Source organism: Oncorhynchus nerka, linkage group LG14 (assembly GCF_034236695.1).
Source record: "Oncorhynchus nerka isolate Pitt River linkage group LG14, Oner_Uvic_2.0, whole genome shotgun sequence".
Taxonomy (NCBI): domain Eukaryota; kingdom Metazoa; phylum Chordata; class Actinopteri; order Salmoniformes; family Salmonidae; genus Oncorhynchus; species Oncorhynchus nerka.
Genome location: NC_088409.1, coordinates 53,983,672 through 54,003,564, shown reverse-complemented (window position 1 = coordinate 54,003,564; position 19,893 = coordinate 53,983,672). Strand labels below are relative to the sequence as shown.

Sequence of the window (19,893 nt, the reverse complement as noted above, 5' to 3'; positions counted from 1 at the left end):
TGGGATTGAGATCCGGGCTCTTCGCTGGCCATGGCAGAACACTGACATTCCTGTCTTGCAGGAAATCACACACAAAACGAGCAGTATGGCTGGTGGCATTGTCATGCTGGAGGGTCATATCAGGATGAGCCTGCAGGAAGGGTACCACATGAGGGAGGAGGATGTCTTCCCTGTAACGCACAGCATTGAGAATGCCTGCAATGACAACAAGCAGTCCAATGATGCTGTGACACACCGCCCCAGACCATGACTGACCCTCCAAATCAATCCCGCTCCAGAATACAGGCCTCGGTGTAACGCTCATTCCCATTGACGATAAACGCGAATCCAACCATCACCCCTGGTGAGACAAAACCGCGACTCGTCAGTGAAGAGCACTTTTTGCCAGTCCTGTCTGGTCCAGCGACGTTGGGTTTCTGCCCATAGGTGACATTGTTGCCGGTGATGTCTGGGGAGGAACCGCCTTACAACAGTCCTACAAGCCCTCAGTTCAGCCTCTCTCATCCTATTGCGGACAGTCTGAGCACTGATGGAGGGATTGTGCATTCCTGGTGTATCTCGGGCAGTTGTTGTTGGCATCCTGTACCTGTCCCGCAGGTGTGATGTTCGGATGTACGGATCCTGTGCAGGTGTTGTTACACGTGGTCTGCCATTCCGAGGACAATCAGCTGTCCGTCCTGTCTCCCTGTATTGCTGTCTTAGGCGTCTCTCAGTACGGACATTGCAATTTATTGCCCTGGCCACATCTGTAGTCCTCATGCCTCCTTACAGCATGCCTAAGGCAGTAAAAAGTTTCAGAACTGTGACCTTAGTAGCCTACCGTCTGTAAGCTGTTTGTGTCTTAACGACCTTTCCACGGGTGCATATTCATTAATTGTTTATGGTTCATTGAACAAGCATGGGAAACAGTGTTTAAACCCTTTACAATGAAGATCTGTGAAGTTATTTGTATTTTTACGAATTGTCTTTGAAAGAGGGTCCTGAAAAAGGGATGTTTCTTTTTTTGCTAAGTTTAGCAACGACCTGGGGTATAGAGACAATTGGAAACTATCCATGCCTGCACTTGTAAATACACGATTTGACAATTCCCTTACTGTAATGTGGTTATTGAGCCTATGCTAGGAGAGCCAGTGAACCATGATGCCCCCTCCATCCACCTGCAAGAATATAGCCAACTTGATATTTTATTAAGTTCAGATTTTTCACTTGTGTAGAAAGTCAGGGTAGGGATTCGTCAAAAGATCCAATTCTGAGGAGCTCTCCCCGCTATCACCACTGAGTCGATTGTTGCTATTCCACTAACATATCGTATAAGGGGAAATGATTGGATCCTTGGTGTATGGTAGTCCCTGCAGCTTTAGCTCATACAGTACATACTTGTCTCTCATCGCACAAAACAGGCCGACCTACTCAGAAAATGCCAGGAAATAGTCAATATCATGACTTTAGATTGATAAGGGGTGTAATTGGGTAAAACCGTCACAGAGATTTAGCGAGAGAGAGGAAGAGAAAGAGAGAGAAAGTAGGGGAATGTGCACTGTTTTGAGGAGATAGTAGTAAGCTAAAAAATGTATCATCTTCAAGGTGGGAATGAGGGGCTTGCTTGGAAGAAAAATGAAGTTCTGCAGTATCTATGCTATGTATCCTTACACTACACAAGTGGATGCAACTGGATGTCTGATGAAAGTATTTCAAACTCATCAGCCTATAAAATAGTTGTGGCTTTAACCTGTGTCTATACTGACAGGTTTGAAGTCTGCTAGAAGACAGACTGAATGATAATTGCCCAAATAGTAACCTTAGCGGCAATGGGATTATGGGGGGGGGGGGTATTTTATTAGTACAGGTATACTGAGAGGCCATGTGGTGGCTAACATTGCATGGAAGGATATTTTCCACATCATCACCCTGGAGACTTGAGCGATCGCTCACCGTCAATTACCTGGGCAAGGCCAGAAGTGCCCAGGCAGAGGAGAGTTTCTTGGGGTGCTGCTGAGGTGGCACACCTGCGTCCGGAGCTGGATCAGGGGCTACATTAGTCATGTTTGCAGTTGCTAAGCACCACAAGCCTCTGTGGATCATTTAACCTTGAAACGGGCTGTCTCAACTCAAACATATTCCTCTAGCCCGCCGGGGTCGTTAACTAGACCACCGATTAGATCTTTAGCTCTTGCAACGTATGTTAATGTCTACGATTTATGTATGTAAAAAAAGAAAGCTTGCTCCTTTTTCAGCATTTTGTTTAGGTATCACAGTATTTTGAATGCATTCTCCACCATATGTGACGATTTGCTAGCATAATGGCATTGTAATAGTATTTTGGTCTACTATTAATATCCATAGACTGAGTAAACAAATTGCATTAATTAATAATGCAATATTTTGTCTGAAAGTACTAGGCCTTACAAGGAATGTCCCCATGGAAAAAAAGGATGACAGCAAGCGTTCCTTCTTCTATCTAAATTCCTGTTGTTGACTAGCATCCCTTGCTGTACTGCAATGCCCTTAGCGGCCCAATCGAACTGGCATCAGCTGCTGTTGCACGTCATCTCCTAACCTCCCTTAGAAATTGCGTTAGGCATTTGCAAACTGAATTACAGCCTGATGGAAACCGTCAAATGTGTCACTGTGGGTGTAAAAGGTTGTACCGGAGACATTGATTCAGACTAACTTTGATTAGATGGTGAAGATGATTTCATTTTTTTCTGCTGTCAACTAACGTGGATGGGAGTGGCACACACCCTTTTATGAACAAGGAGTGTTTATCAAATCCTGCAGATCTGGGAGAAATGCACTGGTGTCAGAAAGAGATCAGCATACTGTTTGGGGAGAGAGAAATGCTGTCAAACCAGTTATCTTCTCAGGGAGACGGTGGTAGGGAAAGTGATTAGAATGCTTCACATTGATATCATTCCTCTCTGGTGAGACAAACAGTCTGGGAAGGTTTACATAATATTGTACACAGGTTTCGGTTCACTTCCAGCTGTCAGTGAAGCATTAAGTAGGTCAAACAGAACTGATACGGTATGAGTACTAGCTGCCTACATGTGTTTTTCTATGATAACAACTCATGGGATATGTTACAGTACGGTCATGGCTACTATGCTATAGTATTTCACTTGTGCCATGGCCATGAGAACATACAGTGCCTTCAGGAAGTATTCAGACCACTTGACTTTTTCCATATTTTATTAGGTTACAGCCTTATTGTAAAATGTATAGAAATCTTTTTTTACACACAGTACCCCATAATGACAAAGCAAAAACAGGTTTGTAGAAATTGTTGCTAATTTATTCAAAATAAAAATACTGAAATATCACATTTACATAAGTATTCAGACCCTTTACTCAGTACTTTGTTGAAACACCATTGGCAGCGATTACAGCCTCGAGTCTTCTTGGGTATGACGCTACAAGCTTGGCACACCTGCACTGCATTTGGGGAATTTCTCCCATTCTTCTCTGCAAATCCTCTCAAGCTTATAGGTGAACCTTCGCACCAGTCTGAGGTCCTGAGCATTCTGGAGCAGGTTTTCATCAAGGATATTTCTGTACTTTGCTCCGTTCCTATTTGCCTTGATCCTGACTAGTCTCCCAGTCCCTGCCGCTGAAAAACATCCCCACCCACAGTAACCATTGGGTTCTTGGTCATCTCGTTGTTCATCTCGTTGCTCCCCCGATTGCTCATTTTGGCTGGGCTGCCAGCTCTTGGAAGAGTCTTGGTGGTTCCAAACTTCTTCCAATTCTGCCCCTGAACAGGCAGTTAACCCACTGTTCCTAGGCCGTCATTGAAAATAAGAATTTGTTCTTAACTGACTTGCCTAGTTAAATAAAGGTTAAAAAAAAGAATGATGGAGGCCACTGTGTTCTTGGGGACCTTCAAAGCACAGGATGCACCTAAGCTCAGTTTTGAGTCTTATGTAAATAAGGTATTTCTGTTTTTGTTTTTCAAATACATTTGCTAAAATTTCGAAAAACCTGTTTTCGCTTTGTCATTATGGGGTATTGTGTGTAGATTGCTGAGGATTTTTATTTATTTCTGAAAGAGCTGCAAAACCTAGACCCGTACAAATCAGCTGGGCTTGACAATCTGGACCCTCTATTTCTGAAACTATCTGCCGCCATTGTCGCAACCCCTATTACCAGCCTGTTCAACCTCTCTTTCATATCGTCTGAGATCCCCAAGGATTGGAAAGCTGCCGCAGTCATCCCCCTCTTCAAAGGGGGAGACACCCTGGACCCAAACTGCTATAGACCTATATCCATCCTGCCCTGCCTATCTAAGGTCTTCGAAAGCCAAGTCAACAAACAGGTCACTGACCATCTCGAATCCCACCGTACCTTCTCCGCTGTGCAATCTGGTTTCCGAGCCGGTCACGGGTGCACCTCAGCCACGCTCAAGGTACTAAACGATATCATAACCGCCATCGATAAAAGACAGTACTGTGCAGCCGTCTTCATTGACCTCGCCAAAGCTTTCGACTCTGTCAATCACCATATTCTTATCGGCAGACTCAATAGCCTCGGTTTCTCGGATGACTGCCTTGCCTGGTTCACCAATTACTTTGCAGACAGAGTTCAGTGTGTCAAATCGGAGGGCATGCTGTCCGGTCCTCTGGCAGTCTCTATGGGGGTGCCACAGGGTTCAATTCTCGGGCCGACTCTTTTCTCTGTATATATCAATGATGTTGCTCTTGCTGCGGGCGATTCCCTGATCCATCTCTACGCAGACGACACCATTCTATATATTTTCGGCCCGTCATTGGACACTGTGCTATCTAACCTCCAAACGAGCTTCAATGCCATACAGCACTCCTTCCGTGGCCTCCAACTGCTCTTAAACGCGAGTAAAACTAAATGCATGCTTTTCAACCGATCGCTGCCTGCACCCGCATGCCCAACTAGCATCACCACCCTGGATGGTTCCGACCTTGAATATGTGGACATCTATAAATACCTAGGTGTCTGGCTAGACTGCAAACTCTCCTTCCAGACTCACATCAAACATCTCCAATCGAAATTCAAATCAAGAGTCGGCTTTCTATTCCGCAACAAAGCCTCCTTCACCCACGCCGCCAAGCTTACCCTAGTAAAACTGACTATCCTACCGATCCTCGACTTCGGCGATGTCATCTACAAAATGGCTTCCAACACTCTACTCAGCAAACTGGATGCAGTCTATCACAGTGCCATCCGTTTTGTCACCAAAGCACCTTATACCACCCACCACTGCGACTTGTATGCTCTAGTCGGCTGGCCCTCGCTACATATTCGTCGCCAGACCCACTGGCTCCAGGTCATCTACAAGTCCATGCTAGGTAAAGCTCCGCCTTATCTCAGTTCACTGGTCACGATGGCAACACCCATCCGTAGCACGCGCTCCAGCAGGTGTATCTCACTGATCATCCCTAAAGCCAACACCTCATTTGGCCGCCTTTCGTTCCAGTACTCTGCTGCGTGTGACTGGAACGAACTGCAAAAATCGCTGAAGTTGGAGACTTTTATCTCCCTCACCAACTTCAAACATCAGCTATCCAAGCAGCTAACCGATCGCTGCAGCTGTACATAGTCTATTGGTAAATAGCCCACCCATTTTCACCTACCTCATTCCCATACTGTTTTTATACTGTTTTAAAAAAAAAAAAAAATTTACTTTTCTGCTCTTTTGCACACCAATATCTCTACCTGTACACGACCATCTGATCATTTATCACTCCAGTGTTAATCTGCAAAATTGTATTATTTGCCTACCTCCTCATGCCTTTTGCACACATTGTATATAGACTGCCCATTTTTTTTCTACTGTGTTATTGACTTGTTAATTGTTTACTCCATGTGTAACTCTGTGTTGTCTGTTCACACTGCTATGCTTTATCTTGGCCAGGTCGCAGTTGCAAATGAGAACTTGTTCTCAACTAGCCTACCTGGTTAAATAAAGGTGAAATAAAAAAATAAAAAAATAAAAAAATTAGAATAAGGCTGTAACGTAAGAAAATGTGGAAAATTGAAAGGGGTTTGAATACTTTCCGAAGGCACTGTAAGTATGGGAAAACATAGGGAAAACATGTTAACTCATGTTTAACGTGTCGCAGTGCCACTAGGGATGACATTTAAAATGCAATTCTACCAAGTGTTTTTCACATAATGGAACTGGAGAAGGAAATGCTTTGCTAGTTAGAGAAATTGACAAAAAGCTGTTCCTTTGGATCATCTGACAAAATGTTTATTTAGCTCTGGCTCTTAGACCTGGGACAAAACAACAACTGTGCAAAATGAATAATGCATAGGAGGAAAGTAAGTATATTTCTCAATGCATTTCAGTTCTATTCAATATACAGTAATGTGTGATAGCTGAGTCCTGCACAAGATATAGTCCTCTTGGTTGGCCACCACAGTGAGGAGAAAGATAAACCACTTTTTGCCAGCTAATGAAACATGATTTCATCATCCACTCATGGTCAGAGTCATAATTGCATTTTTATAGATGTCGACAACATACAGTAAGGTCATCCTTGAGTACTAAAACAATAACTGAACCATTTAAATTAACATAACAAAATAAAATTGATCATTTAGAATAACGTTCTTAAAACCTCTCTTGGTTAGGGGGCAGTATTTTGAAGTTTGGATGACAAACGTGCCCAAAGTAAACTGCCTGTTACTCAGGCCCAGAAGCTAGGATATGCATATGCATATGCATGGTACTATTGGATAGAGAACACCCTGAAGTTTCTAAAACTGTTAAAATAATGTCTGTGAGTATAACAGAACTAATTTGGCAGGCGAAAACCTGAGGAAAATCCATCCAGGAAGTGGGATCTTTTTGATGTGAGTTGTTTTCCATTGAACTCCTATTGACTATGTTATGGGTTAGGTTCCTATGGCTTCCACTAGATGTCAACAGCCTTTAGACAAGCTTACAGTCTTGTATTTTGTGAAACGACGAATTAAAATACCTTTTGGTCAAAGGACAGGGGAAGAATGCAGAGCTGCTTTGCGCGCGTGACCGATAGCAAGCGGTTCGTTGTTTTTCCTTTCTATTGAAAACGCTATTGTCCGGTTGAAATACTATTGATTATTTAGACAATAGACAACCTGAGGTTTAATTATAAACATTGTTTCGATGAACTTTACCGGTACTATTAGGATCTATTCGTCTGCCTCTTTTGACCGCCCTGGAGCCAGTGGATTACTGAACAAAACGCGCCAACAAAAGTTTTTGGGAAATAAAGAGGGACTTTATCGAACAAAACAAACATTTATTATATAACTGGGAGTCTTGTTAGTACAACCGTATGAAGATCATCAAAGGTAAGGGATTAATTTTATCGCTATTTCTGACTTTTGTGACTCCTCTACTTGGCTGGAAAATGTTTGTATGTTTGTAAGTGGGGCGTTGTCCTCAGATAATCGCATGGTATGCTTTCGCCGTAAAGCCTTTTTGAAATCTGACACAGCGGCTGGATTAACAAGAAGTGAATCTTTAAACCGATGTATAACACTTGTATGTTTTATGAATGTTTATTATGAGTATTTCTGTATTTTGAATTAGGCGCTCTGCAATTTCACTGGATGTTGGCCAGGTGGGACGCTACCGTCCAGCAGCTTAGACACCGTAGGGACATAAATCAGTAGAGAGAATCAATACACTCTTCCCAACAGTGATGTACTCTACTGGCACTACGCCTGACATCAGTGTTACCCTGTCCAGAGTTATATTTCAACATGCCGTTGTTCTCTTTCTATTACCCTTTCTAGTACACTATCTTGCCAACCCAAACCAAATTGTACTGACTCGGATAGCTTCTTCTCACATTATTATTTTTAGAACAGTTCCAGCAACAATAGTGGATATGTAACCAGGCCAGCTAAGTTATGTTTGGCTCGGTTCAGCTCAGTACAGCTTGGCATTGCTCAGCTCGGTTCGGCTCAGTAGTGTGAAAGGCTCACTAACTGTCCTCCAGTAGTTGCACTACCTCCTCTTTCTGACACTTCCTGGCCAGGTATAGGGCTGTGCAGCCTGTCGAATCCTTACTAATTCTCTCTGCCCCGTTCAATAGCAGGGCTTTGGTAGTGAGAACGCTGCCATTCTGGGCAGCCAGGTGTAATGGGGTGGCCTGGCTGTTGTTCTGAGCGTTGACGTTGGCCCGATGCGTGATAAACTGGAGCACACTGGGGAAAAGCCCACCATTACACTCTAAGTGGAGTGCCGTCCAGCCGCTATCCTCTGCCACGTTGGGATTGGCCTTAGCCGCCAGCAGCTTGGAAACCACATTTTCCTGCCCGTGGTGGCAGGTCAAGTGGAGGGACGTCCAGCCGCCCTTCGCTGGCAGGTCCACAGAGCCCTGGTGAGCTTCCCCTTCAGCGCAGCCAAGTGCATTGGCGTCCAACTGTGGGGTCAGGGATCGCCCCGTTGCCCAACAGCAACCTGCAGATGCCCGTGTGTCCATTGAGGGCAGCGAAGTGTAAAGGGGTGTAATGCCAACTGGCCAGGGAGTTGACCGGCACCAGCTTTCACCATCCACCTGGCCACCCTGTTGTGGCCCTCCTCGGCAGCCAGGTGTAGAGCGGTGGTCAGGGAGTCCCGTTGTGGTCAACTCCATTACTGAGCAGGAGCTTGGTGATGGTGAGGTGGCCGTACACACTTGCCACGTGAAACACCATCCTCCCACGGAGCTCCTTGCACTCGTCGGCGCTCCCCAGCCACGTAAGGAGGAGACACACAACGTTCTCAAGGCCGTTAGCCATGGTTTATTAAAATGTGCATGAATTTGCATACAAGTTGGCTTTATCTAAAGAGAGACAAGGCTTTCCTCCTATGCATTATTCATTTTGCACAGTTATTGTTTTGTCCCAGGTCTAAGAGTCAGAGCAAGATAGACATTTTGTCACATGATCCAAAGGGACAGCTTTTGTCAATTTCTCTAACTAGCAAAGCATTTCCTTCTTCAGTTCCCACCTGAAGGGTTGGCGAGTGAGCACGTGGATTTCTTAATGGAGATATAATGAAAATGAAGCGTTAATAGTAGTCATCATAATAGCATGTTATTAATGGAGTAGTTATTTATCACCTTGACATGTAACAGTTAGCTATTGATATTCTGCAGAACATTTTCTGTCCCATATATTGGAGATGGACATGTGACCGGAGCTAAGGGGAACTGTTTATAAGATGCACACATTATACAACCATTCAGTTGACATTATCATGGGCTTCTTTTAAATTCACATGGGAGAGCAAACCGTGAGAGACAGACAGAGAGAGAGAGAGAGAGAGAGAGAGAGAGAGAGAGAGAGAGAGAGAGAGAGAGAGACAGACAGACAAGACAGACAGACAGACAGACAGACAGACAGACAGACAGACAGACAGACAGACAGACAGACAGACAGACAGACAGACAGACAGACAGACAGACAGACAGACAGACAGACAGAGACAGAGAGCTTTCTATCTGTTATCCCAACATTGATGGAGGATTCTGTATTTGTTATCTCAACATTGATGGAGGATTCTGTATTTGTTATCTCAACATTGATGGTGGATTCTGTATTTGTTATCCCAACATTGATGGAGGATTCTGTATTTGTTATCCCAACATTGATGGAGAGTTCTGTATTTGTTATCTCAACATTGATGGAGGATTCTGTATTTGTTATCCCAACATTGATGGAGGATTATGTATTTGTTATCCCAACATTGATGGAGGATTCTGTATTTGTTATCCCAACATTGATGGAGGATTCTGTATTTGTTATCTCAACATTGATGGAGGATGCAGCACTGAGCACTCACTCTCCTGCAGCTGGACGACAGCATGGTATAATCAGGTGAGTGTGTCTTTTCCCCGTTGCTACATCCACCTATTCCCAGGACATCACTCAGAGCTTCTGTCTTTCGAACAGTATCTGGAAAAAAAGAAACAGACAAAGAGGTTTGCATGTTGATAACAGAATCTCAAATTGCTGCATGCATCTGTCATACTCAAAATGGTTAACAAGATGTGTACAAGTGTGAATATTGTCATTTATTCATTTGGAATTCTGTTGGGAAAGACTGATTATAAAATCCATGAGGCACTATAGTTTTATGAAAACGTTTCATAATGTACAACAACTGCTGTAGCCAAGACAATATTCAAGGGCCCAAGAAAAATCACACGGAAACAAACATACACTTTTGTTCATACAGAATTAAGGTGTCCGTTTTATGATAGTAGAATGCAAATAACCTATTCTTATGCATAATAATTCTGTAATATGGAAAATATGGGCCTACTGGCTCAGTAGAGGAGGGCATGATAATGCAGCTAATCAAATTGTGGTTGTAACAAAGTTTGACGCATAAATCAAATCCCACCGATATGCTTACAGGACCGGAAAATTGTTGCTAATTTCGATGCGGCAGTGTTTGCATACATATGGTGTTCGTTAGTATTCATTAACATGGCACTTTAATCCTCTGCATTTAATTGCTTCCTAACTAGGTGACCTGCAGCTCCTGTAAATGATCAAATCTTATCCGAGTTCATTTTAGAATATTACAACAAGGCATCTCACATCAATAAGCATTACAGTGAGCAGAGCATGTGCTCTCCGAGTCTCTCGGAGTCTCCTCAAAGTCTAAGATCAGAAAGCTTACAGTCTACAAGCCCCGGACAGGATAATTATGATCTTTAACGGAAACAGATGCAGAGTTACTGAGTGCTGTGCAATTCAGGTCGGACTACCGGTAATTTACCAAATGTACCATCATTTTCTGTAATTAACAGGTAATCTATGGCAATATATGGTAACTTTAGTCATTTTTACTTTAATAATCAAATGTATTCATATACACTACCGGTCAAAAGTTTTAGAACACATACTCATTCAAGGCTTTTTCTATATTTTTACTATTTTCTAAATTGTAGAATAATAGTGAAGACATCAAAATTATGAAATAACACCTATGGAATCATGTAGTAACCAAAAAAGGGTTAAACAAATCAAAATATATTTTATATGTGAGATTCCTTAAATGGCCACTCTTTGCCTTGATGACAGCTTTGCACACTCTTGGCATTCTCTTACATGATTCCATATGTGTTATTTCATCGTTTTGATGTCTTCACTATTATTCTACAATTTAGAAAATAGTAAAAATATAGAAAAAGCCTTGAATGAGTATGTGTTCTAAAACTTAAAAACCACACAAAAAACCTTTGAATGAATATGTGTTCTAAAACTTTTGACCGGTAGTGTAAAAAAAATATATATATTTTTTATCTGTGTCTGTATTGTCCATGAGATTTTAGTAAATAGACCATATGGTTCAAGAGAAAATTGCCTAATTAATGAAAAAAGCATCTAATCAACAATGTCATTATTTTCAAATATCTCTGTCGCGCCCTGACCTTAGAGCTTTTTTATGTCTCTATTTTGGTTTGGTCAGGGTGTAATTTGGCACTCTATGTTCTTTTTTCTGTTTTTGTATTTCTTTGTTTTTGATTCTCAATCAGGGACAGCTGTCTATCGTTGTCTCTGATTGGGAACCATACTTAGGTAGCTGTTTCCCACATTTTTTTTGTGGGTAGTTAATTTCTGTTTAGTGTTTGCACCTTACAGGACTGTTTCGGTTATTCACTTTGTTATTTTTGTTATAGTGTTCAGTTTAAATAAAGAAAGCATGAACACTTACCACGCTGCACTTTGTTCCGATGATTCCTCATCTTCCGACGATGAATACCCTTACAATCTCTGCAACTCTTCCAATATTTACTTTTTTCACAACAAACAGTTCAGCCCCTAAACATTTACAACAAACATATGTGGACATAGTAAAATAAATAAAAGGATTTTTAATACTGAAACACACAAATGGTTTTCACTATGTTGATGGGTTATATTTAGGATAATGTTTTACAGCTTTGACATTCAGTTTCTTTATCTTAAAATCATCTTATTTTACTATGTTGTATTTTTTACATGTGATGAAAATCCGTGTAGATAAAAAGGCAGAATCTACCGCACACCCAAAACTGAATAGTGAAGGTGCTGGAAGCAAAATGCATAACTTGAGAAACAGGAAAAAGTATCAAACTTCCAGTCAGATACAAATACATTTTAATAGAGACTAAGCTTTCAGTCAGTTGACCTTCATCAGAGCATTTCTCCACAAACAATAGTGGGACAGGTTAAGGCCACGCAGTGGGCCAGAGATAATTACAGACACCAGTGATAATCTGATGTACTTAAAAAGGCCACTAGATGTCTTGTGATGAAAATTCCATAAAATCTTTGAAATTTACCAAAATTCTGGTAGTTTACTGTTAAATTTCTAAAGTTACCAGTAATAGACACTCCCTTTGCAACCCGTCTGAGGATCTGGCCTCAGCCAGTGTAAGATCAGCCAATCGTTTACTGAACAAAGACCACACAACATGTTCAACCATATTGTGTCATTCTCCAACAGATGGGCTTGCCTTGTTTTCAAGAAACAATGCGCTGGAGCACTCACATGGGTATTGTGTGGGCTTAAAATGTTTATTTTTCTTTGAAAAGTTAAGCCTATGGCACTTGGAGACAACAAAGGCTGTTCATAATTTCCTTCTTGACTTTTAGTGATTACAAAGTGGTGGCCATTCTGTTTCTATACTGTTTCTGATAATAACACAGTGTGGCTATTCTCCCCCTTTTGCTGTCTCCAATATAGGATTGTTTTGTTGTTGTTTGCTGTTTGGTATGGCGAGGGACACACAATGTTATCTAGACCGACCCCAGATCGTTTTGTATGCCTGGCATTGATGACAATGACCATAGGAGTTGGTTGGCCGTAGGTAGCCCAGAAGCCTGGCAATGGAAAAATGTGGACTGAATTGGCTACTGGAGGGCTGCTGATTTCAAATCATTACTATTGTGCCATTGAGTAAAACCCCCAAATATCTCTTCATCTTGCACTGCACCGTGGCTGAAACTGTGCCTCTCAACATGTGGGTGTGTCTGGGGTTGGAAAAAAAGGAAGAAAATACATTTTCTTTTTAACCAAATTAACAATAATGTTTCCATTCTATTCTCCAGTAATTTACAGCACAAACAGATCTGCAAGCAGGTGAAGTGTTACCTGAGAAGTCGGCCTCTCTCTGGGATCCTGATCCCAGCACTGTTGCATTATTGTGATCATCTGCTCACTTTTGTGTGGCTTGTCATCAGGGATCTTTTCCACACCTGACCTTTTACCTGTATCACAGGAAGTTATATGTTCATTCAGATAAGAAATCATTTGAAAAACATGACCTCTCAAAGTAAAATGTGATTATTAGCTCGTATAGTTTAACAACCTGAACTTTGTCAAACACTACCGTGTCTGTGATTCAATAAAAAGAAAGAATTGATACATGAATCAGAATGCATTACCACTACTCACATTTCCCACCTTGATAAGGTTCTTCTGGGTCAGGATTTACCACATAACAACAGAGAAGCTAAATTAAAACAAGGAACACGTAATACCAGATAATGTGTATGTGGTTCTTTCCCCATGTGTCTAATTACACTGAAGAAAAATATGAATGCAACATGCAACAATTTCAAAGATTTTACTCAGTTATGGTTAATTTAAGGAAATGCGGTAATTGAAATACATCCATTATGCCCTAATCTATTGATTTCACATGACTGGGAATACAGATATGCATCTGTTGGTCACAGATACGTTTTTTTTTTAAAGATAATTGGGTGGATCTGAAAACCAGTCAGTATCTGGTGTGACCACCATTTGCCTCAAGCAGCACAACACATCTCCTTTGCATATAGTTGATCGGGATGTTGATTGTAGCCTGTGGAATGTTGTCCCTCTCCTCTTCGATGGCTGTGCGAAGTTGCTGGAAATTCGTGGGAACTGGAACACGCTGACGTACACGTCGATCCAGAGCATCCCAAACATGGTCAATGGGTGACATGTCTGGTGAGTATGCAGGCCATGGAAAAACTGGGACATTTTAAGCTTCCAGGAATTGTATACAGGTCTTTGCGACATGGGTGATGGCGGCAGATGAATGGCATGACAATGGGCATCAGGATCTAGTCACGGTATCTCTGTGCATTCAAATTGCCATCGATAAAATACAATTGTGTTTGTTGTCCGTAGCTTATGCCTGCCCATGCAATAACCTCACCACCACCATGGGGCACTCTCTTCACAACATTGACATCAGCAAACCACCCGCCCATACAACTCTATACATGCTGTCTGCCATCTGCCTGGTACAGTTGAAACCGGGATACATCCATGAAGAGCCCACTTCTCCAGCGCACCAGTGGCCATCAAAGATGAGCATTTACCCACAGTTTCATCAGCTGTCCAGGTGGCTGGTCTCAGACGATCCTGCAGGTGAAGAAGCACGATGTGGAGGTCCTGGGCTGGCGTGGTTACACATGGTTCTGTGGTTTCCGAGGCTGGTTGGACATAGTGCCAATTTCTCTAAAATGATGTTGGAGGTGATATATGGAACATTAAATTCTCCGGCAACAGCTCTGGTGGACATTTCTGCAGTCAGTATGCCAATTGCACGCTCCCTCACAACTTGAAACATCTGTGGCATTGTGTTGTTGACAAAACTGAACATTTTAGAGTGGCCTTTTATTGTCCCCAGCACAAGGTGCACCTGTGTAATAATCATGCTGTTTAATCAGCTTCTTGATATGCCATAGGTGTAGGTGGATGGATTATCTTGGCAAAGGAGAAATGCTCAGTAACAGGGATGTAAACACATTTGTGCAGACATTTTGAGAGAAATACGATTTTTGTGCATATGGACATTATCTGGGATCTTTTATTTCAGCTCATGAAACATGGGACCAACACTTTACATGTTGCGTTTATATTTTTGTTAAGTGTATATTGAATCTAAATGACATGATCAAAGATAATACCTTATTAGAAATTAATATTGAAAAAAATCTATGACTTATAGTCAGTGTTAATTATAGTTATAGTTTGTATGTATTACTTCATACACTAGGGAATTTGTCTGCAGAGAGAGAGAGAATACTAGCCTATTGACACAGTTCTATAGTGGGCCTATGTGTGAGTTTGTAGGAATTCACCCTTGGCAACTACCTTACCTGTAAACATCAAACTTGGTTCCCGATGCTCAGGGCACAGGGTAAAAGTCTCTGGAGGTATGTAGCAAATGTTTCCTCTTTCCATCAAATTCTCAATCAACTCCTTCTTGCTCCCAACCTCCCACTTAATTAAGTCAAAAACTGAAATCTTTGGAGGGAAATTTTCTTCATACGGATAATCATTAGCATGTACCACTGAACTCTTATTGAAATATAACCCTACACGTTTTAATGTTTGCATGCCTAATTAAAAAAGAGTCAAGAGATCATTAATGACTCTCGTCTCGCTCATTACACTTTCAAAAAAAGTTATAGCTGCTTTAACGGCATATTGGCGTCTCTAAAGAGCTATCCTCACCTTGATGTGGAGGTGATCGTCTAAACGGATGCTTGAAGGCTTGAGGTTCAGGTGGAGAAGTGGATGGTTCATGCTGTGAAGGAAGTTCATGCCCGTGGTGGCCTCGTGAATCGTCTGGAACTTCTTGGGCCACACCAACGCGTGGCTGGTGAGGAGATGATCCATGGAGCCATTACTCATGTACTCCATCACCACGGCGGGAGGGTCATTACACACCCCGTAGATGTACTTGAATGTTACTTTCTCCATCTTGGATGCCTCCTCTATCATTCTCCTACAAACAAAGAAAAGACAAGTGTAAGGGGGAGTTGACAGGTTTTTTTTCACACCTGAGCAGCCTCAGCAAAAATGTTTCTGTTGTCATTTTCAATCTTTCAAATCGAACACATTTATTTTCCCGATATTTAGACCAACACTGCAAACTGCTACTTATCCAAACACCCAAATGAGCTCTCTTTTAGTGATTGTTATTCTATTCAAAACTGGCAATTAAATGATGTGATTTATTGGTTGCTCTGTTCTAGAGTATATCCTGCCATAAAGCCACATTAACAATACATGTAGAAACTGATGCCAGTGAGGATGGTTTCGAAGCTTTTCAGGGCACAATTTTCCCTCCAAAGCTCGAGTTTCACTCTGTAAACCTGGCCAAAGCTGCGTTCCGTCACCTTAATCCAGTCAGCCTCACAGTCATCCTTCTTGAAGATCCTGAACTTCTCGATGCCCCCGCCAACACGATCCATCGGGGCAGAGCTCCTCCTGTGTGTCACAACACCGTCTCTAATCTCACATAAACCCAGATATATTTCTCCCGTGGGGTCTCCTTTGTCCATGAAATGTGTAGACAAGTACCGAGGAGGCGATGCAGCGAACAAGTGTATCTAAGACTCAAATGTGGTTAAATGTGGGAGGAGCTATGTCACTGCTTGTTTGCATAGCAATGTATAACAACCGGTTTCCACTGCCTGACAAGAAAATTGCTTAGGTTCCCATCAGACAGCAGGAAGGAAACCTGATAAAGGTAGCTCTGATACCTGGTATGCTGTAGTGTATATACTCACTCAAGTGCTATGATGAGCTTTAATGCATGATGTGTTTGACAGTATTTGACATCAGAGTATCAATCAATCACAATAGAGACATCCATAATGATATGTGTCCATATATGGATAATCATAGCCATTTTCTTCTCAGTTCTTAGAGGGTATCCAAAGCAATCCATCCAAACAGATATTACAGTGTGATAAATCTATTGTACAGTACCGTAGGCGTGGGGTCTGCAATCAGGCCAGATGAATAAAAAAGACCGTCTGAAGCTCTGTCTAAGCCGGGGAGGTGGGGAATACTGCTGAGCTACAGTGCATTTGGAAAGTATTGAAACCCCATTCCTTTTTCTACATTTTGTTACGTTACTGTCTTATTCTAAAATGTATTAAATCATTTTTTCCCTCATTAATGTACACACAAAACTCCATAATGAGAAAGCAAAAACTGTTTTTTAGAATTGTTTGCAAAGATATATAAAATATATTTATATATATTTCATTTACATAAGTATTCAGACCCTTTACTCAGTACTTTGTTGAAGCACCTTTGGCAGTGATTACAGCCTCTAGTCTTCTTTCTTTGGCATTACAAGCTTGGAACACTTGTATTTGGGGAGTTTCTCCCATTATTTTCTGCAGATCCTCTCAAGCTCTGTCAGGTTGGATGAGTAGCTTTGCTACACAGCTATTTTCAAGTCTCTCCAGAGATGTTCAATGGGGTACAAGTCCAGACTCTGGCTGGGCCACTCAAAGACTTTCAGAGACTTGTCCCGAAGCCACTCCTGTGTTGTCTTGGATATGTGTTTAAGGTTGTTGTCCTGTTGAAAGGTGAACCTTTGCCCCAGTCTGAGGTCCTGAGCGTTCTGGAGCAAGTTTTCATCAAGGATCTTTCTGTACTTTTTCCCTCGATCCTGACTAGTCTCCCAGTCCCTGCCGCTGGAAAACATCCCAACAGCATGATGCTGTCACCACCATGCTTCACCGTAGGGATGGTGCCAGGTTTCCTCCAGACGTGACGCTTGGCATTCAGACCAAAGAGTTCAATCTTGGTTTCATCAGACCAGAGAATCTTGTATCTCATGGTCTGAGAGTCATTTTGGCAAACTCGAAGCGGGCTGTCATGTGCCTTTTACTGAGGACTGGCTTCCTTCTGACCACTCTACCATAAAGGCCTGATTGTTGGTGTGCTGCAGAGATGGTTGTCCTTCTGGAAGGCTCTCCCACCTCCACAGAGGAACTCTGGAGCTCTGTCAGAGTGATCATTGGGTTCTTGGACACCTCCCAGACCAAGGCCCTTATCCCCTGATTAGTTTGGCTGGGCTGCCAGTTCTAGGTAGCTCCTAACTTTTTCCATTTAAGAATGATGGAGACCACTGTGTTCTTGGGGACCTTCAATGCTGCAGAAATGTGTTGGTACCCTTCCCCAGATCTGTGCCTCGACACAATCCTGTCTCGGAGCTCTACAGACAATTCCTTCAAACTCATGGCTTGGTTTTTGCTCTGACATGCACTGTCAACTGTATGACCTTATATAGACAGGTGTGTTTCTAAAAAAAATCTAAAAACCTGTTTTGCTTTGTCATTATTGTATATTGTGTGTAGATTGATGAGGGAATAACATGAGAATAAGACTGTAACGTAACAGAATGTGGAACAAGAGAAGGGGTCTGAATACTTTCCGTAAGCACTGTATTTAACCCCTTATTTTTGTCACTAAGCAGTCTCCATATATACTTCCAATGTTTTGGGACTGGTACCGGGGACCTACAGATGAGTCTTGTGAGGCCTGTGGGCGTCCTAGACCAAAACCGACATGTACGAGTCTCACCTTTCCATAGATGTGTCATAATAGTTTGTAGGCCAAACCATTCTGAGTGTTCCTACATAGCCGGATGTGGTGAATTGAGACACATCCAATGCAAAAAAAGGATACAGTATCTCTATCTTAAATTGACAGATTTTTATGGGGATTTCTTTATTATGGTAATTCGATTTTGCGGGGGTGCTGACATTGACCTTAGGGAGATCATTATGGGAAATTGTGTACGCAGATGACAAAATGTACCTCACTTGACACTTGATTGCCAGCAGTACTCTACTTTATGATTATGGAAATGGCTTCATCTTTAACTTCTTATGGCTGCAATCCTGTTAACGGGAGCGATTAGACAACAGCCAGTCAAAGTGTAGGGCGCCATTTTCAAAACATCAAAAATCTCATAATTAACATTCCTCAAACATACATGCGTCTCATACCATTTTAAGGCTATTCTCGTTGTTAATCCCACCAAAGTGTCCGATTTCAAATATGCTTTTCAGCAAAAGCACTACAAACGATTATTTTCGGTCTCCACCAAACCACAATAAGCACAGCCATTTTCCAGCGAAATATAGCATTCACAAAAAGCAGAAATAGAGATAAAATGAATCACTAACCTTGAATTATCTTTATCAGATGACACTCATAGGACTTCATGTTACACAATACATGCATGTTTTGTTTGATAAAGTTTATATTTATATCAAAACATCTGAGTTTACATTGGCTTATTAGATTCACTTGTTCCAAGAACATCAAGTGATTTTGCATAGCCACATCATTTCAACAGAAATACTCATCATAAATGTAGATGATAATACAAGTTATACATATGGAATTATAGATACTGTGTCTGGAATCAGGGCAATAGCTCTTTTGAAAAAAGAGGGGTTATCAATGTTGGGCCCATAGATATTTAGATATTTAGTAGAGTTACAGAAGTAGAGTGGATCTCTTCTATTACGATCACATAATGACCCTCTTTATCCGCAATAGTGGTTTTATGTAGAAAGGGAATTCCTTTTCGTACCAGAATCGCTGTGCCTCTCGTTTTGGCGGAGAAGTTAGTGATACACTTGCCCCACCCACCTACATTTAAGTCTGCTATGAGAATAGTTTTTCAGATGGGTTTCTTGCAAAAATAAAATATCAGACGAGAGTGCTTTCAAGTGGGCTAGGACCTTGTCTCTCTTAATTGGTTCGTTTAAATCCTTGACATTCCAGGAAGTGAATGTAAGCCCCGCTCTCCTTTCGTTTGTAGTTCATATGGTGGCCTACATAAAATGTAACTCAATAAAAAGGGAAGAAAGGGCACCGAACCATCACGATCAGCATATGTAGCACCTACACCGAGCAGTATCCAACAAACCCCTCCCCCCCCGACAAGCACCTTCACTCTCCACCCTGTCCCCTTACTTTTCCCAACATTTACCCCCCCCCCATCAACCCACATTTAACAGGGATACACAAATAGGAGAGAAACATTTTTAAAATAAAAATAATAAACACATTGTTTGGCCGATGCCAAAAAAGCATGGCGCAACCTCAAACAAGAGATAAAACAAAAA

At 41.9% G+C, this 19,893-nt stretch overlaps 1 pseudogene; it reads right to left on the bottom strand.

Moving 5' to 3' along the window:
- Positions 1–7,949: 7,949 nt before the first annotated feature.
- LOC115142271 (ankyrin repeat and protein kinase domain-containing protein 1-like) lies at positions 7,950–16,340 on the bottom strand (annotated as a pseudogene).
- Between the last annotated feature and the right edge of the window lie 3,553 nt (positions 16,341–19,893).